Source organism: Lathyrus oleraceus, chromosome 4, assembly GCF_024323335.1.
Source record: "Lathyrus oleraceus cultivar Zhongwan6 chromosome 4, CAAS_Psat_ZW6_1.0, whole genome shotgun sequence".
NCBI classification, from domain to species: domain Eukaryota; kingdom Viridiplantae; phylum Streptophyta; class Magnoliopsida; order Fabales; family Fabaceae; genus Lathyrus; species Lathyrus oleraceus.
In genome coordinates, this window is record NC_066582.1 from 484,292,503 (window position 1) to 484,313,786 (window position 21,284).

The 21,284-nt window shown below is 37.5% G+C and overlaps 1 long non-coding RNA gene across 1 annotated transcript; it reads right to left on the bottom strand.

Annotated features, from left to right (window-relative positions):
- Positions 1–18,615: 18,615 nt before the first annotated feature.
- Positions 18,616–20,041, bottom strand: LOC127076424 (uncharacterized). The gene is made up of 2 exons (XR_007786815.1): positions 19,505–20,041; positions 18,616–18,942 (listed from the first exon to the last, which is right to left on the bottom strand). It is a non-coding gene; the product is annotated as an uncharacterized LOC127076424 (long non-coding RNA).
- Between the last annotated feature and the right edge of the window lie 1,243 nt (positions 20,042–21,284).

A 21,284-nucleotide genomic window follows, 5' to 3' on the forward strand; every position in this document is an offset into this window, starting at 1 on the left:
GCGCTATCCAAGGAGTAATTTGATTTAAAACCAGATTGTTTTATTTTCCAATACGGGATGATTAGCTGTTGTTTCTTAGAAGATACGCAAGGAAAATAGAATTAGGGTTTTGTGCTGCCCAGGCCCATTCAAAAGCCTTTATTTAAAGGCCATGTAAAACCTGGTTTAAACAGACAAGAGACGAACGATAAAGAGAGAGAGAGAGAGTTTTAGGGTTTTAGCCTTGTGTGAGCTTGTGCATTGTGAGCCATTCATTCATCTTATTGATGTTTGAATTGGACTGACTTTTATGTTGTAATTTGTCCACTATAAGCTTTGAAGCACGAGTATTTGTTTACTTGGTTGAAGCTTTTAAGCAAGAACAAGTACGTGTCCTTGAAGAATGTCTTCTTTCTTTGTAATATTTGTTTTTATATCACTGTTGTGATTAAGGGGGAGTGAGTAGGGTCTCATATCTAAGAGTTCTTAGATAGAAGTCACACGGGTAGAGATTAGGTGAAAAGACTGTAACTTGAAGTTGTTTACTGAGAGTCTTTGAACTAATTTTGTTTAGTGAATTTCCTTCCTGGCTTGGTAGCCCCTAGACGTAGGTGAGTTTGCACCAAACTGGGTTAACAATTGCTTGTGTCGTTTGTTCAATTGTTTCTTTGTTTTTACCTTTTTTATATTTTAGTTGTTGTTCAGATATTAGTGTCGTGACATTACCTTCGACATCTCATATCTGATACCAGAATTTCAATTGGTATCAGAGCAAGCATCCTGCTTTGGTTCTGGGTGAGATCTTGGGACGTTACTTTCTGGTACTATGGATAGAAACGGAGGATCTGTACACAGACCACCAATTCTGGATGGATCTAACTATGACTACTGGAAACCTCGAATGGTAGCCTTCTTGAAATCTTTGGATAATAAGGCTTGGAAGGTTGTTCTAACAGGCTGGGAACATCCCTTCACTACTAAGGAAGGAGAAGTTACAACTGATAAGAAGCATGAGGAAGAATGGACCAAGGAGGAGGATGAACTAGCTCTTGTAAACTCTAAAGCATTGAATGCTATATTCAATGAGGTTGATAAGAACATCTTCAGACTGGTGAACAACTGTGAGGTGGCTAAAGATGCTTGGAATATTCTCAAAACCACTCATGAAGGTACCTCTAGAGTGAAGATGTCTAGATTGCAGCTGCTTACTACTAAGTTTGAGAATTTGAGGATGAAAGAAGATGAAAGTATTCATGACTTCCATATGAATATCCATGAAATTTCTAATGCCTCGGGAGCCCTGGGTAAGAAGATGTCAGATGAAAAGCTTGTGAGGAAAATTCTCAGGTCACTTCCCAAGAGATTTGCCATGGAAGTGACAGCCATAGAAGAATCTCAAGATATCTGCAAGATAAGAGTGGATGAGCTAATTAGATCCTTCCAAACATTCGAGTTGGGAATGTGTGATGGATCTGAAAAGAAAGTCAAAAGCATAGCCTTTATGTCAAACACTAAAGAGAAAGAGGAAGGCAGTAGTCAGGATACTGATGAAGATCTGGAAAATGATGTAGCATTACTTGGGAGACAATTCAACAAACTCCTGAAGAGGATGGATGTAAGGTAAAAGTCTAATGTCAAGAACAACTCATTTGACATCAGTAGGTCCAATGATGTTGGAAGAAGAAGAAAATTTGAGGAAAAATCCAAACAGGGCAAAGGAATTCAGTGCCATGAATGTGAAGGGTATGGACAAATTAGAGCTGAATGTGGGACCTATCTCAAGAAACAGAAGAAGAGTCTTGCTGCTACTTGGTCTGATGACAATTCTGAAAGTGAAACAGAAGGAGAGTCTGCCAATCCTGTGACTGCCTTGACTGGAAGATGGGATTCTGATGAAGACTCCAGTGATGATGAATTAACCTTTGATGAATTAGCTACTACCTACAGGAAGTTGTGTTTCAGAAGTGAAGAAGTGTGTCAACAAGTGGAGAATCAGAAGAAATTGATAACCCAACTAGAGGATAAGAAGACAGAACACTTAGAAACCATTTCTAAGTTGAAGATCAAAGTCGTGTTCCTGAACTCCAAACTGGATGAGATGACGAAGTATGTCCGAATGCTAAACAGTGGATCTGACACCTTAGACAAAATCCTCCAGACTGGAAAGATGGCAGGAGACATGACTGGCCTTGGGTTCAATGAATCCTCTCCTGATTGTAGTCCCACTGGTAGCAAACAAATATGGCACATCAGGTGTCTCAACATCACAAGGAAAGACAACATAAAGAAAAACACCAAAGATGGAGATGTCATTACTGTGGGAAATTTGGCCACATAAAACCATTATGCTTTAGGTTGTATGGTTATCCTAGTCCTACTCATCATCCACCTAGACCCAAACAACACATCCCTGTTAACAGAAAATAGTGGGTTCCTAGGGTTGGTGCTACTAACTTGATAGCTCACACCTCCTTCAGAGTCTCAGCCAAAGAAGATTGGTACTTTGACAGTGGATGCTCCAGACACATGACTGGAAGCAAAAACCTTCTAATTAACCTCCAACCTCATGCCACCAGCTATGTAACTTTTGGTGATGGAGCAAAGGGTAAAATCAAGGGGATTGGAAAGCTGAACTGTCCTGGAGTCCCTAACCTTGATAATGTGATGCTTGTTAAAGGATAGACTACAAACCTGATCAATATCAGTCAACCATGCGACCAAGGTCTAAATGTGAACTTCACAAAAACTGAATGCTTGATTACTAATGCAAAAAATGAGGTGATCATGAAAGGAGTCAGATCTAAGGAAAACTGCTATATGTGGAACTCTCAAGAAACTAGCTATTCATCAATGTGTGCTCTAGCTAAAGAAGAAGAAGTGAAACTATGGCATCAAAAACTGGGTCATCTGCATCTTAAAGGAATGATGAGGATTATATTTGTTGAAGCTGTCAGAGGAATCCCAAAATTAAAGATTGATGAAGGAAGAGTTTATGGTGAATGTCAGATTGGAAAGCAGACAAAGATGTCACATCAGAAGATCAAACATGACACCACATCTAGAGTGCTGGAACTTTTCCACATGGACTTGATGGGACCTATGTAGGTGGAAAGTCTTGGTGGGAAAAGGTATGATTATGTTGTAGTGGACGACTTCTCCAGATATACCTGGGTGAATTTTATAAGGGAAAAATCTGATGTGTTTGATGTGTTCAAAGATCTTTGCCAAAGACTTCAAAGAGAAAGAGAGAGTCATGTTATCAGAATCAGAAGTGATCATGGGAAAGAATTTAAGAACAGTAAATTTGCTGAATTTTGTTCGTCTGAAGGAATTGGTCATGAGTTCTCTTCTCCCATTACCCCTCAGAAAAATGGTGTGGTAGAAAGGAAGAATAGAACTCTCCAAGAATCTGCTAGAGTTATGATTCATGCTAAGAAGTTGCCTTACCACTTCTGGGCCGAAGCTATGAACACGGCTTGTTATGTTCACAACAGAGTAACCTTGAGGAAAGGGACCCCAACCACTTTATATGAAGTCTGGAAGGGAAGAAGACCTACTGTCAAATACTTCCATGTGTTTGGTAGTAAATGTTATATCCTGGTTGATCGTGAACAAAGAAGGAAAATGGACCCCAAGAGTGATGAAGGAATATTTTTGGGCTACTCAACAAACAGCAGAGCCTTTCGAGTTTTTAATTCCTGAACAAAAGTTATGATGGAATCTATCAATGTTGTTGTTGATGATCAAGAGACTGATGTCACAGACGATGTTGAAATTCTGAATGATGCCCCAGCTGATCTCCTGGACAAAAGTAATGAGAGTGAGTCCACTCAAGCTGAACCTGAAGCTGATAAAGTTAATAAGGGACCCTCTATCAGAATTCAGAAGGATCATCCTAAAGATCTCATTATAGGAGACCCAAATAAAGGGGTCACCACTAGATCAAGGGAAGTGATCTCACGTGCCTGTTTTGTGTCCAAGATTGAGCCTAAGAATGTCAAAGAAGCCTTAACTGATGAATTCTTGATCAATGCCATGCAGGAAGAGTTAGGCCAATTCAAGAGAAATGAAGTGTGGGAATTGGTTCCAAGACCTGAAGGAATAAATGTTATTGGTACAAAGTGGGTTTACAAGAATAAATCTGATGAAAAGGGTGTGGTTACTAAAAATAAAGCAAGATTGGTAGCACGAGGATACACTCAAGTTGAAGGAGTTGACTTTAATGAAACATTTGCTCCTGTAGCTCGCCTGGAGTCCATTAGATTATTGCTAGGAGTGGCATGTATTCTGAAGTTTAAACTGTTCCAAATGGATGTGAAAAGTGCCTTTTTAAATGGATACTTAAATGAGGAAGTGTATGTTGAACAACCTAAAGGGTTCACAAACCCAAATCTTCCAAAGCATGTTTATAAATTGAGGAAAGCCCTTTATGGGTTGAAACAAGCTCCTAGAGCTTGGTATGAGAGACTCACAGTGTTTCTCATTGATAATGGATACAGGAAGGGAAGCATATATAAGACTTTGTTTGGCAAAGATGAAGGAGGAAAGCTCATGGTGGCTCAGATATATGTGGATGATATTGTGTTCGGTGGGATGTCAAGTAAGATGGTTCAACATTTTGTTGAGCAAATGCAGTCTGAATTTGAAATGAGCCTTGTTGGAGAACTAACCTATTTTCTTGGCCTGCAAGTCAAGCAGATGGAAGATTCTATATTTCTATCTCAAAGTAAATATGCCAAAAATATTGTTAAGAAGTTTGGCATGGAGAATGCAAGCCACAAGAGGACACCTACTCCTACTCATCTGAAAGTGTCTAAAGATGAAAATGGTGTCAGTGTGGATCAAAGTCTCTACAGAAGCATGATAGGGAGTCTGTTATATCTCACAGCAAGCAGACCTGACATTGCTTTTGTTGTAGGTGTATGTGCTAGATATCAAGTTGAACCAAAGGTGAGCCACATAAACCAAGTGAAAAGGATCCTGAAATATGTCAATGGCACTAGTAACTACAAAGTGTTATACACTCATGGATCTGAATCTGTGTTGTCTGGATATTGTGATGCTGATTGGGCTGGAAGTGCTGATGATAGGAAAAGCACATCAGGAGGATGCTTCTTCTTGGGGAACAATTTAATATCATGGTTTAGTAAGAAGCAAAATTGTGTGTCTCTATCTACTGCTGAAGCTGAATACATAGCAGCTGGAAATAGTTGTTCTCAACTGGTGTGGATGAAACAAATGCTGACTGAATACAATGTCACGCAAGATGTCATGACATTGTACTGTGACAATCTGAGTGCTATAAACATTTCTAAGAATCCTATTCAGCACAGCAGGACAAAACATATCGATATGCATCACCATTTTATTAGAGAACTCGTGGAGGATAAGATTGTAGCCTTAGAGCATGTTGCTACTGAGATGCAGTTAGCTGATATTTTTACAAAGGCATTGGATGCAAATAAGTTTGAAGTTCTGAGAGGAAAATTAGGGCTTTGAATTTATGAAGACTTGTAGCAATTAATATGGAGTGGGAAAAGTAAGCAAAGTAGTGTCTATTTGGCTAAAATAAAGCGCCCCCATTATGGTAAATAATCACCTAGTTTTGGAAATACCATATATTACCTTTTCACACACAACCCCCACAACCTCACTACCTACTCCAACTCTTCCAACTTCCTGCTTCTTCCTCATACTCCTCTGCTAGGGCAACTGCAATTTTTCCACATAAACGTCAAAATGTCACAACATCAAACTACTTCTGCTTCAAAAACTATTAAGTCCAGTCAAAAGGTTAGCGCTCCTTCCATGGACTTTCACGATGATGAGATTCTGGATGTGGTTCCTTTATCAGTTATTCCCCGCGAGGCCCTTGATTTGAACCATCCCATGGATGCATCAGCTTCTGCATGCCCCAATCAAGGTAACATCTCTAGTATCCCTTCTATCTCAACTCATGCCACAAGTTCTAAGGAAGATATACACCACATTGATCGTGTCATAAGAAACCTAGTCACTAGAATCCTTAATGAAGGACATTCTGTGAAGGGAGTCTCCACTCCCTATCTAAAATGTATCCCTCTCCCGGTAAAGGAAAATATGTGGCAACTAAAACTGCCAATGCTTCCCATTCTGAGAAGCATGATGTTGCAAACGATGTGATTGACCTAGAGGATGCTAGGTCTGATGATCAAGAGGATAGCTTACTTCATCACTTAAAGTCAAGTATGGCTAAGCGTATGAAGACTAGAAAAGGAAGATCTGTGGCTAAACTGATGTCAGCTAGAATAGGTAAGAAGGTTGTTGGTGTTGGTCCTTCCAAATCTTGGAGCAAGGTTGAAGTGAAGAAGAGGAAGGTTAGAGAAGTTTCTGAGTCTAAAGAGGATGTCGAGGAAGATGTCCCTGACATCTCTCCTGTGAAGAAGACCCCTGTGAAGAAGTCCCCTGTGAAAGTTGTTGTTATGCATTTGGATAATATTTCTTTCCATCTTGAGGATGGGGCTGCCAAATGGAAATTTTTGATTCAATGAAGGGTGGTTGTGGAAAGAGAGTTAGGAAAGGATATTTTTGAATTCAATGAGGTCATGGACCTGATAAAGACTGTCGGGTTAATGAAGACTGTGGTTGGGTTCTCTCAGTGCTATGAGGGTTTAGTTAAGGAATTCATTGTCAACATTCCTGAGGATATTAATGATAAGAACAGCAAGGAATTTTGCAAAGTGTTTGTGAGAGGTAAGTGTATCACATTCTCTCCCACTGTCATTAACAATTTTCTGGGAAGAAGGGTTAAGGGTGCAGGTGAATTGGAAGCTACAGACAATAAGGTTTGTAGAGAAATTACAGCAAGACAGGTGAAAGGGTGGCCTATTAAAAAGCATCTTCCTGCTGGGAAGTTGACTGTCAAGTATGCAATATTGCATAAAGTAGGAGCTACAAATTGGGTGCCTACCAACCACATTTCCACAATTGCTAATACCCTTGGAAGATTTATTTTTGTTGTTGGAACCAAAATTAATTTTTACTATGGTAGATTTATGTTTGAACAAATTATCAAGCATGCATCTACTAATGCAGTTAAGCTGCCTATTGTCTTTACCTCTATGATTTGTGGGATTATCCTGAATCAACACCCTGGTATTCTGAGTTCTAATGACTTACCAAGTAGAAGAAAACCTGCTCTATCAGTGCACTATAAACTGTTTGAAGGCAGTCATGTCAAAGACATTATCATCACATCTGCTATGAAAAAGTCAGCCTCAAAAGTTGGAACTATTGTTGAGATGAAGGAGACTTGTAAAGAGCTGGGTGAAGGGATAAGGGTAGCAACAGCTAGGAAAGAATCGTTGGAAGCCCTGATTGCAAGCTTGGAGCAAGCTGAAGGTGAGAATATTGAACATGCTAAGGAAGCTGAAGCCCACACCTCTAGTGAGAGGTCTGCAAATAATGATTAGACAAGTGGCAATTCTGGTTCTGATGCTGATGAAGCCGCAAGCTCAGGCTCCTCTGATTAGCTCCTTTGACTTTGGTCCCTAGTGATGTCATGGTGTTTATTGATGTGATGTTTTTTGTTGTTGTTTTGATGGATTTTCTTGATTTTGGCAATTCTGTTTTGTTGTATTTATGTTTTGTTGGTTTGTATCTCAGCTTGCTTACAGCTGAATATGTACTTGGTTTTGTAACCCTTAACTTTTAACATTTTGGTTTATGACTGAATACAAATTTATTTTGTCTCTTTGGTCTCTTTTGGCTAAAAAGGGGGAGAAGTAGTTATAGCTATAGATGATGTTGGATGTTTGATACAAAGAGGGAGAAGAGGGGGAAGTGTTCTGTCAGTGTGAAGCAGATTGGTGTTTGGTGTGGACTAGCTGAAGGGGTGGTGTGTTATGTTCTGAGCACAAGCGCATGTGTGTTTACTAATTGTTATTTTTGCTAGCAGTGTGTGTATGTTTACTTCTGCTGCTGCTGAACTGATACTTTGATTGATTTCTTATGTACATATGATCTAATGTATGTTTTATCCAAAATTTGCCAAAGGGGGAGTTTGTTGGATCTTTGTTTTGGCATCAATTTTGGGTAAAACTTAGTGTTATCACAAGTTGTCATGCGTGTTGTCCTGACATGTGATATCAACTTCCTGCAGGATGTTTAAATATGGTTGTGCAGGATTTAGCTAAGATGTCAGACCCGATGTTAAGACATGTCTATACAGAACATTCAGTATGAATGTTATGTATCTTAATATTGCGCTTTTCATGCAAAGCTATGTGTGATTATGTGAAGATTGAATGCGCTATTCAAAGAGTAATTTGATTTAAAACCAGATTGTTCTATTTTCCAATAAGGGATTATTAGCTGCTGTTTCTTAGAAGATACGCAAGGAAAATAGAATTAGGGTTTTATGTTGCCCGGGTCCATTCAAAAGCTTCTATTTAAAGGCCATGTAAAACTTGGTTTAAACAGATAAGAGACGAACGATAAAGAGAGAGAGTTTTAGGGTTTAAGCCTTGTGTGAGCTTGTGTATTGTGAGCCATTCATTCATCTTATTGATGTTTGAATTAGACTGACTTTTGTGTTGTAATTTGTCCACTCTAAGCTTTGAAGCACGAGTGTTTGTTTACTTGGTTGAAGCTTTTAAGCAAGATCAAGTATGTGTCCTTGAAGAGTGTCTTCTTTCTTTGTAATATTTGTTTTTATATCACTGTTGTGATTGAGGGGGAGTGAGTAGGGTCTCATATCTAAGAGTTCTTAGATAGAAGTCACACGGGTAGAGATTAGGTGAAAAGACTATAACTTGAAGTTGTTTACTGAGAGTCTTTGAACTAATTTTGTTTAGTGGATTTCCTTCCTGGCTTGATAGCCCCCAGACGTAGGCGAGTTTGCACCGAACTGGGTTAACAATTGCTTGTGTCGCTTGTTCAATTGTTTCTTTGTTTTTATCCTGTTTATATTTTAGTTGTTGTTCAGATATTAGTGTCGTGACATTACCTTCGACATCTCATATTTGATACCAGAATTTCAAAATGATCAGCACGAAATATACTTATTGAAAAAATACAGCGTTTCTTTTTATTTTGAAATAAATTTTCACTGGTTAAAAGCCTCAGACGGATTAAAATGCAACTGAAGAAGTCGTCGAAAAATATAACGAGCATACCAGATTAAGCTACGCGGACTGTAGGCTAATAAAACTGATGTTTGCAAGTTTAATTTCAAAACTTTTTACCCGCTGATTTTGCATGTACTTGAGGAATGATTTAACCAATTTGACTGTATAATCAAGAATTTAGTTCGACTGATATTTTAGGCATTATTTATGATGAAACGCATGTTATGCTGTACAACTAATGCAAACTGAAAATGAAATCGAACTTATGAAAATTTAAGAATGTCCGGACAAAATTGGGGTATGACAGCTGTCCCTATTTAATTACCTTGAACCATAAAGTATGAATGACAACATTCTTCATACATTCGTAGTGGAAGATAATTAAATACGAAAAGATCCAAATTTTGTCCTTTGGAAATGCAAGGAAGGAATGCAGAAAGAAAATGCAGTGAGAAATACAGTAAAAAATGTTATTAGAATGTGAAATGAAACAATCAAGACTCTCTGGGAATTATCAGAACAGTATATTGGATGTCACAATCGAGGTATTCCAATAATGTAATGATACCTCAACCGTATCTAAGACTTTTTGAAAATCGACAGAATAATGTCTTGATTTGAACGCATGAGATTCTCTGAGTATCAACGAAGCAGTATCCCATATGATATAATCGAGATATTCTGACAAGGGAATGATACCTCAATCATATTTAAGATTCTCCAAGGATACCTAAAGTAGTATCGCTAAAAAATTGAATGAGACTCTTCATATTGATGAAGCAACATCTCAAACAGCAAAATGAGATTCTCTGTATCGAATCGAAGCAGCATCTTATATGATAGAATTAAGATATTCCAGACAAAAGGAATGATACCTTAATTGAATCTAAGACTCTTCACGGATACTAGAGTAGTATCTCTAAAAATTGAATGAGACTCTTCATATTGATGAAGCAGCATCTCAAACAGCAAAATTAGATTCTCTGTATCATATCAAAGCAGCATCTCATATGATAGAATTAAGATATTCCAAACGAAGGAAATGATATCTTAATTGAATCTAAGACTCTTCGGGGATACTAGAGCAATATCTCTAAAAATTAAATGAGACTCTTCATATTGATAAAGCAGCATCTCAAACAGCAAAATGAGATTCTCTGTATCATATCAAAGCAGCATCTTCTATGATAGAATTAAGATATTCCAAACGAAGGGAATGATATCTTAATTGAATCTAAGACTCTTCGAGGATACTAGAGCAGTATCTCTAAAAATTAAATGAGACTCTTCATATTGATGAAGCAGCATCTCAAACAGCAAAATGAGATTCTCTGTATCATATCAAAGTAGCATCTTCTATGATAGAATTAAGATATTCCAAACGAAGGGAATGATATCTTAATTGAATCTAAGACTCTTCGAGGATACTATAGCAGTATCTCTAAAAACAAAATGAGACTCTTCATATTGATGAAGCAGCATCTCAAACAGAGAAATGAGATTCTTCAAATAAAGGAAGCATTATCTTAAATGTTCGTTTGTTGGGGGAAATGATTTTTAAAAGACTCTTTTTGGGAGAGATTTACTAGAAATTCTCTGCAGGGGAAAAGCTCATAAGAGACTTTTTAGGGTAGCCTCTGCTTGGGGAGCAATGATAGCAAAGATGCTGGGGAATATCACTATCAGCCATAAAATTGAGGAATGACTAACTGAGAAATAATTCCACAAGCACATGCAAGGTAATAACTCTATTAAATTAAATGAGGAGAGTCCGGGATATATATGAACGACCCTGGATCCTGATATTCTATGTTTGATGTATTGTATGACATGGGCGGACGTACCATGTATGGAATGATGCATGAGATGTATGAAGTATGCGATTGCTGGGGATATTTAGGATGTGCATGGGAATGTGAATATGTCTTTGATTTTGTATAAGTTTATGCATAAGTATGTTGATAACTGATGGGATTATGTTTGATAAATCTTCCTGTTTGGCAGGAAAATTATGCATGTGGGAATGCAACTGGATATTTGGATTTTTTTTGTAGGGTTTTTTTTTAGATTATTGGGGAATATCATCATCAAAGAGTTGATGGAAAGGTAACTGTCATCGTCAAAGGGTTGACGGAAAGGTAAATGTCATTATTAGAGGGATGATGGAAAATAATTGTCATCATCAGAGGGCTGATGGAAAAGATTTTTGTTGTAAAGTGTCATCATCAGAGGGCTGATGGAAATGTAAATGTCATCATTAGAGGGTTGATGGACAGGATCATCATCATAGGGATGATGGAAAGGTAACTGTCATCGTCAAAGGGTTGACGGAAAGAAACTTCACTATAGAGTGGCATCATCAAAGGGTTGATGGAAAAAATTTATCATCGTCAAAGGGTTGATGGAAAGAAATTTCACTATGGAGTGGCATCATCAAAGGGTTGATGGAAAAGAAATTGTCATCATCAAAGGGTTGACGAAAAGAAACTTCACTATGGAGTGGCATCATCAAAGGGTTGATGGAAAGATTTATCATCGTCAAAAGGTTGACAGAAATAAACTTCACTATGGAGTGGCATCATCAAAGGGTTGACGGAAAAGGAATTATATATGTAATGTCATCGTCAAAGGATTGACGGAAAGAAACTTCACTATGGAGTGGCATCATCAAAGGGTTGATGGAAAAGAAATTGTCATCGTCAAAGGGTTGACGGAAAGAAACTTCATTATGGAGTGGCATCATCAAAGGGTTGATGGAAGTAATTAAAAGATGTCATCACCAAAGAGTTAGTGGAAAGGAATTTGTCATCGTCAAAGGGTTTACGGAAAGAAAATTGTCATCATCAGAGGGCTGATGGAAAATAATTTGTCATCGTCAAAGGGTTGACGGAAAAGATTGTCAGGTTATGTCCACGTCAAAGGGTTGATGGGAAGGACCTATTACGTTATGTATGCATATGGTGCATGTTAATGAAATTTTCTTGTTTTTGTGAGAGAGATTTTTGATATGCAACTTCCTGATTTGGAAGAAAAGTCATGTGTGTTTATTGTATACAGTGTATGTGGTAATGCAAGAGGATTATTGGTCATTTTTGGATTAATCTCCTTTTTTGAAGGTGAGAATTTCTGGGTACCAATGTTGATCGGATTTTAGTCTATGAAGATGCCAACAAAGTGGACTTTCCGTGGTTGCCAATATGGATTGGACTTTAGTTTTGGAGATGCCAATAGGGATTGGACTTTGATATTATGACGATGCCAACAAAGTGGACTTTTATTTTTGGTAGTCACCAATATGGATTGGATTTTTGGTTGGTGAAAGATTTTGATTTCCCGACACTCGGTCTTTTGACGATATGATGATTGGAAGATAGACGTGGATGCTCTTGGTGCCCCAATTTTGATCCTTTGTCTATAGACTGTCTGTTTGTTCTTGAGAGAACCTCAACTTCTTTGCCTGATATGCCTTGATGGCTTGCAAATGATTTAATGAGCGTAGCGACATAATCAATGCATGATGATTGTGATTTTGCTCTGCCCCAAGGCTCTTTTGTAACTTGTCTTCCATAGCATGTAGGGACTTTGAAGGAATTCACCTTTGAAAGGAAATCATGGGAACGATTATACCATGGCCTGAATCAAATTTTCCCGAGTGTATGAGTTTTTCAGTAGTTTTCCCCAGGTTAAGCTTTTGAAAGGCTGGCCCCAGATGGACTGAATATTTTGAAATGGTTTGCCTCTTTGATCAACTGATGCTTGAAGATTTGTCTTTTGACTGACCATGTCATAGTCATTAGATGCCATTCCCCTAATCCATAGGTTTAAGAGGTGTTCTTGATTTGGGTCAACATTGATGAATGATCAAGTTCCTCTGATTGTTCCTTATTGTTGGAATTTTCTTGATGTCAAGTACTGACTTGCAGTTAAAACTGTTCATTCATAAATGGTTATTTTAATGCGATACTCATTCAAGTTTTGAAAAATCAATTATTGGGATGATGTGATAGTGTGTGATGAATGAACCGTTAGTTCAAACACTATGTTGATTTATCTAGTGCGAAAGATACAACGAGAATGTGACGCCAATACAGGTGATTAACAAATATTTAGGAGTCAATTTACGCAACCTTGTTGTAGTATTCTTTCAGAATAAACTCTGCATCAATTAGGTCTTTTAAGGGTTGTAACGTGGCTTGGTTCATGGTTTTTGAAACAAGGATGTAAGGCTCAAATTTTGTTTTAACCCACCCCTTCTTCATGATGATCTTCAATCCTACGCTCAGTTAATTCAACATACACATTCAACTTTTAAGAGAGTTTCTCAGTGTAAGATCTCCTGAAATGGCAGTCATCTTATTTTGCTCTTCATGGATGTTGGTGACCCTTTGATTTAGGTATGGTGGTCACTGAATCTTATTTTGTTTTGTTGACGGTTTTCATTGCCTCTTTTGATTTTTGTTTTGATCCCTAACTTTTGCCTTGACCTCTTTTTGAAGATTTATTCCATTGGGATTGCCCTAATTTTTTTTGCCTAAGTCACCTTTTTGGGTGTTCGACTTAGCGGGCTCTTTCTTTGATTTTTTTTGGAAAATTATGACTGCCAAGTCATTGGTCATTGAAGAACAACCGACATAACTTTGGGATTTTTCAAGGTTCCTTCGAAACTCAGGATGTGTGCGAAGAACGGAATGTAGTTGATTCTCATATGAGATGTTTCATCTTGTAATTCGAATGTGTAGTTAGATTAACTGAACACTACCCTACCCCAGGTTAAGCGTAAGGGTTTGCAAATCCGGAAGAAACTCCTACTTCTAGGCTCGAAGTGGTTGACTAGGGATTAATTCCTTATTACTCCAGTGTTTGGGAATTTGAAACAATGTGTGTCCATCATCAGTAGGATTTTATCCGAAAGCATACAGCCAATAATTACGGGTATTTTGTTTTCGTCATCCTCCCTTCAATCTTGCTAAAACAATAACTTGGTAAGTGAATGGGTGAGCACGAAAGGATTCGTTCAAAACATGCATGATAATTTCATTAATATTACTATTGAAGGAAATCAACAATACTTGACAGCAGATAAGTACTTTAACATGCAAAGAAAAATACAAATGAGATGCTAAAAATAGCCAAATGGTTTCCAGTGCAGAGGAAGCTCTTTCGTGCTTGGTTCGCTGTTTGGCTAGCCTTCTTCAAAGTGGAGGTCGTTCTTCTCATTGAGACCAGTATGATAATCATCTTCAGACCTATTCTCAAAAATTTCTTCCATAACATGGACTGATGGACCAGCACAACTAGGTGAAGGAGTACTATTGATTTACAAGCTTCGAGGTGCAAATGAGAACATCTTTGAATCAAGCAGAGTTTATACCTTACTCTTGAGCACCTTACAGTCTTCAATTGAATGCCCATGTGCCCCAACATGGAAGTCACATCGAGCATTAGCGTCAAAGCCTGGTGGATATGGAGGACTTACTGGTTTTAGCTCATTTGGCACTATCAGTCATTTCTCAATCAAATATGGAAGTACTCGACTGTATGGCATTGGAAGCGGATCGATGTGTCTCTCTAGCTTTCTTGGCCTTTGTCGGGCGTGATGACACTGTTGATGTGGAGTGTTCTGCCGTTTGTATGGATGTTGAGGTGGAATTTTTCGTTGATACTGAAGAGATCCTTGATTTGTAGGATACTGGTCCTGTCGAGAGAATGGTGTCTGATATGGAGCTTGCGGGATTTCCCATATTACATTAATTTCAGCCTCTTCTTCCTTTTGGGAATTGATAATGGATTCACTCTCAATGCTCTGGCTATTCGAGGCGTGTTGGATTTTTCCACTTTTAAGGCCATGCTCGATGCGTTCTCCAATTGACACCAAGTGAGCGAAGTCTGATGCTGCACTGCTAATCATCCTTTCGAAGTAAGGACTATGCAAGGTATCCCTGAATAATTCCATCAATTCTTTCTCTAAGAGTGGGGGCTCAACGTAAGTCGTTAACTCTCTCCATCTTTGGGCATACCCTCTAAAGGATTCGTTGTTTTCCTGAGACAAGGCCCTCAGCTGCATGCGATCGGGAGCCATGTCCAAATTGTATTTGTACTGCTTCAAAAAGGTGTTAGCTAGGTCCAACCATGACTAAATGTGACTCCTTTCTAACTTCATGTACCAACTCAATGATGCCCCAGTCAAACTGTCCTGAAAACAATGAATCATTAGATTATCATTGTGGGAATGAGAGGTCATTTTACGACAAAACATCACCAAATGGTGCTTTGGACAGCTATCCCCTTTGTACTTCTCAAATTTTGGTACTTTGAATTTTGGGGGTATAACTAGGCCAGGTACCAAACACATATCTAAGGCACTTTGTTCAATAGTATCGTGTCCTTCTATGGCCTTGAGTCTTTTCTCTAGCACGTGGCATCTTTCAGCAATCTCATCATCTTGTGGTCGTTCAGTATTAACCACCAGGCTTATCCCATTGGAATCTGGCCCAGAGAATGCAAAACTGTGATACTCAACAGCATCATGATATGAGGAACCCCTGTCTCGAACAGTATGACGTTCTTGTACAACATAGTTATCAACTGGGGTTTGCACAGGCTGAGGTTGGGTAGGATCATTTACTGGAGGTGGAATGACATTCTCGATAACTGTAGTCTGCTGAATATTGTCATCCCTCTTTGCTAAAGCTATCATAGCCTCCACAAGCTGGTCTATCTGGTTTTTCATCGAGTCAACATCTCCTCTCAAAGCAATGTGACTTTGCTCCAATGGATCCATAATCTTTCCAGAGCTACTTCAAGTCCGATACGAATGTCAGGAATTTAACTGCGGGTTATGGACAAAGGATGGGATGAGTTTTTCTTGTTTATGAAAATGATATGCAATTCATGCTGATGAGATGAGAATGCATGAAATTTTGTATTTAGGTATGCAAAGGAAATGTAATTCAGGTATAGTTAGGATCCAGGATATCATGAATATCATATGGTACACCCTATACGGAGGTTCTATGTTCTCTACCTCACACACAAAGGATGGCTCCTAAGGTTGTTCCTTTCCAAGACAGAACTTAGAGTCATGGATTGTGTTTAGCATCCCATCGCAATAATAGGCTAGCCACGTCATGATGAAAGTTCTGAATCAATCGACTCTAAGTGGTATCTTCGTATTGTTCGAACGGGATGTAGACCCCTCGGTTCAATACTACACAATCGCCAGTCAAGAAGATGGACTTTAATTTAAGACGAGGTTCCTAGAGTCACGGATCATGTTCAAAGTTTCCTCGCAATAGTGGGCTAGCCATATTCTGATGGAAATTCCGAATAGATCTACTCTAGGTGGAGTCTTCGTATTATCCCAACAAGGTGTATACCCCTTGGTTCAATACTACACAACTTCAGGTTCTAAGTTCTTCTCAAAGCTCGGGTACTGAGCTTATCTCACAACATGTATCAAGCACCATAGACCACCAAATATAATAGCAGAATAAGTCACACAGCATAAATAATACATCAAGATATAAAGAAGCACACAATGAAGAAGAACAATATTTTAACATTCGTAGCAATTTGAACTAAATTAGGCTTGACTCTCTCTAGCTTGGAGCCACTGAATTCCCAGCAGAGTCGTCATCTGTCGCATCTCGAAAAATACGATTCCTCGCGATGGTCGCGGAAAAAATTAGTTCGAACAGAGTTGCCACCGAACTTTATTTATCCCAATGAAGGAATAGTAAAATATAGATAAAACCTTTAGAAAATAAACTAATGGTCATCGCAACCATATTCGGGTTCGGGAGTCGATTACGCAAGGGGAAGGTATTAGCACTCGTCACGTCTGTTGTACTCAACGGGAACCTTTTAGTCTAATTTACGATTTGAATGTTAGCTTATGTTGTTTGTTCTCTTCGAGTGATAAAAATATTGAAAAAAGATGGATGGAAACCTCAGAAGGGGGAAAAGGGAGGTTTTTTATTAGTGTGCTTGCCAAGATCTCGCAATCTCGTGCCTATGTATCATCATGATGCAATAAGGAAGTTAGAGCATTTGTAGTTCGGGGAACTACGTTTGGTTGGTGTCTTTTACCGAACAGTTGTTTAGATCGTGTTCTAAAGGCTAAACATTGGCTTGTCTACTCTCGGCGGAGGCTTAAGCACTAGTTTGTTGTACGCGTTAGAAAGGATTAATAGTGTTCTTTCCGAAAAGAGTTTTGGTCACACGGGGGTTTTGTTTGATTGGTTTCGATCGCACGGGGGCGAGAAAGAGATTTAATGTGTTGAGATATTTTTGTTGAATGACGATTACTTGGATAGTCGAGTAAGACAACTTGTATCCTAATAAGCGGAAAATGGAATAGAAGACTTTCGACCACTTTCTTTTTCATCTGAGTAATTATGAAAATAGGTTTATGTATGGTTGATGTATTTTAGAATAAACGACAAGTACTTGAATGGCTGAGTAAGACAACTCATATCCAAGCTTTTGAGGAGAGGAATCGAAGCCTCGAGACCATCTACCTTTTCGTATTGTTTATTGTGAAAATGATTTGATTAAGTTATAATTTTGTGGGAAAATGACAATTGTTCGACTAACCGAGTAAGAGAACTCGTATTCAACCAATTGAAGAGAGGAGTTAAAGGCTTAAAACCACCTCCCTTTTCATTTCGTTATTAACAGAATGATTCGTTTTGATTGTGCTTAGGAGAGTTAGAAATGACGATTATCTGACTAACCGAGTAAGAGAACTCGTATTCAAATAATCGATGAGAGGAGTTGAAAACTCAAAACCATCTCCCCTTTCATTTCCGAATGAAATGGTGTTTAACCGTGATTAGGTATTTTAATTTAACTTGAATAAAATACTCGATATTCGATCGAGGTTTTAAATTTGTGTTTTGTGAATAAATTGGATTTTATTTAGTGAATCAATCATCTACTCGATTAATTAAAATCGAATAGGTCTCATTGTAAGAAATGCCAAGAGTAAGCTATGTGAGGTTGATGGCGATGCTAAAAGCAATCGACTCACAAAGGTATTTGAAAATGGGTTCGACATTGAACCGAAAATTGTGTGACTTTCGTTGTTTCTCATGGTTTTGAATTGATGATGAAATCAAGTTTGTATTATGAAATGATAGTGGAGGAAATCGATCAACCTTTAATTATCAAAATTAATCGATTAAAATTCGATTAAATTGATAAATTAAGATTAATTATCAATATTATTTAATTAAATCATATAATTAAGTTAATTAAAATTAATCAATCTAAATTAACTAATTAAACAAAATTTAATTAATTAATTTAATTTGAATGAAAATGGAATAAGTAACAATGTTGATTTAAAAGATGATCGGATTGAATTAGTCTCAATGTGCTCATAGCCGGTTTGTACATCGAGACAACAGAATCGAAGTGTCGTATGTGAGGACCGAAACACGGCGAAAAATATCATATTAATGTGTGAAAAATTTAACGGTGTAACGGCATAAAATTTCCGAACCCATGGATAAAATCCGATTCAAAATTAAATTAAATAGTAGCAACACAAACTTTATTTACATAGTTTAAGAATTATTTACAAAGTATGGGAGGTGTAAGAAAAAACGGTTAATGAGCCTAGCACACATAAAAGCCCAATACATGATTTATACAAAAATTATAAAAATTAGAAATTAAAATAAGAAATAATAATAAAACCAAGATCCAAAATTCAAAAAAAGGAAAGAAGGAAAAAAATGGATGCCAACTCTTACTCTCGCATCACTCTGCATTTTCAAATTAAGTAGAAACTACTCCAACCCCTATGAACATAAACAAAGCCCCTCCCTCCTTCTATCAATATCTCCTTATTCTGCATTTTATAAGAAAACAAAATCTCTTCTCAATTCTTCCATGAAAACAAACTTTAAACCTCATCATTAAAAAAATGCAAGTGAACCGAATTTACAACAGCAACCCAATAATGTACCATGTTTACAAGTTTATTTGTAGTGATGAAAAATCGGTGCAACACTTAAATCAAGACAAATACTATGGAATAAAAAAAAACAAAACAAAATTAACTACTACAAAATCCCAACATACACCAGTATTCAATCACCAATTGACATAATAAAATAAAACAAATATCCACATAAACCATGCAATTTACACAGACTTAATACCAATCAATAAAATAACACATTCATGACAACATATGAGGAACAACAGTAGCTGAGTATATAACCACAAAACCTATTTGTCAACCAAAATTGATTTGATAATCACGTAACCATAAATCATTGCAAAGGAAATATGAAACAAATTTCAACAACTAAATTAACACATAATTATAAAGTAATCAAGAGCATATTATCATCACAATAAAAACACACAAACAATATCAAATCAGCAGGGGTGTTTCGTCTATTAACTGATCACTTCATAAGCTTGATTTGAAACGCGGTGGAGTAAAGGTGTCTCATCGGGTTCTGTTATTGTTGCTCCGGCGGAATCTGGAGGTCACGGTGTGTCGGTGATGGAAGGATTTCGGTGGAAAGATAACGGTAGCTGAAGGGTAGTTCGAAGAAGAAATGGTTTAGTGGCTCGCGGCTATGGACGGAGGATGTAGTGGAGATTTCCGGCGGCGGATGAGGTCGAGTGGGTTTCCACGGAAAGAAGATATGGTTGTGTTTGAGGTGTACGAAGATGATTTGAATAGGGTGGGAGTAATGCAGCTTCCGGCGGTGGTGCGAGAGCGGCGAAAGTTTTGGTTGTTTAGGAAGATGAACAGTAGTTCATCTTTTTTTCTTCTTTATTTTTGTTTTTTCCAACTGAGCCAGATTATGAGTGGAGAGAGGATCTTTTTTCAATTCCTTTATTCATGAGCAGAGAGAGAGACGTTTTTTAGTGGTAGGTCCTTTTTATTTTCTTTTTTCGTCCTTTGTGAGAGTGAGGGTTTGTGAGGTGATATTGAGCGGTCCTCCACGGACAGCTGGCGGACTTTCTCTTTTCTTTTGTTTTTATGTGACCGTTGGAGGATCTCTTGGATTGGAGAGAGAGTTTTAAGATTTTTTTTTAATTCATATTATTATTAATTTGATTGTTTATGATTGGTAAAGAGACACTCATATGGATAGTTTATTATAGACCCTTGATTAATCTCGATTTAACGATCGAGATTAAATTAAAGAGACACAAATGGCAACTAATTTTAAAGATGTCAAAATTACCTTTTCTAAATGATTTAATTGGTTTAAAATAATTTAAATCAATTAAATCAAATAGAATTTACAATTTCTAAAGTGAATGTGATAAAAATATAATGAAGACATGGAAATTTCTATTTATTCAATTCAAACATTTTGAAAAAAGAACAAAAATAAAATGACCAAAAATGAATAAAAATCGGGCGAAAATTTGCTTAAAAAATTAAATCGGATACACTAAAATGTGTTGGTTCTTTGTGTTGGCATCAATTTTGGTAAAACTTAGTGTTATCACAAGTTGTCACGCATGTTGTCTTGACATGTGATATCAGCTTCCTACAGGATGTTTAAATATGGTTGTGCAGGATTTAGCTAAGATGTCAGATCCGATGTTAAGACATGTGTATACGGAACATTCAGTCTGAATGTTATGTATCTTAATATTGCGCTTTTCATGTAAAGTTGTGTGTGATTATGTGAAGATTGAATGCATTAATCAAGGAGTAATTTGATTTAAAACCATATTGTTTTATTTTCCAATAAGGGATGATTAGCTGTTGTTTATTAGAAGATACGTAAGGAAAATAGAATTAGGGTTTTGTGCTACCCAAGCCCACTCAAAAGCCTTTATTTAATGGCCATGTAAAACCTGGTTTAAACAGACAAGAGACGAATGATAAAGAGAGAGTTTTAGGGTTTTAGCCTTGTGTGAGCTTGTGTATTGTGAGTCATTCATTCATCTTATTGATGTTTGAATTAGACTGACTTTTATGTTGTAATTTGTCCACTTTAAGCTTTGAAGCACGAGTGTTTGTTTACTTGGTTGAAGCTTTTAAGCAAGAACAAGTATGTGTCCTTGAAGAGTGTCTTCTTTCTTTGTAATATTTTTTTTATATCACTGCTGCGATTGAGGGGGAGTGAGTAGGGTCTCATATCTAAGAGTTCTTAGATAGAAGTCACACGGGTAGAGATTAGGTGAAAAGACTGTAACTTGAAGTTGTTTACT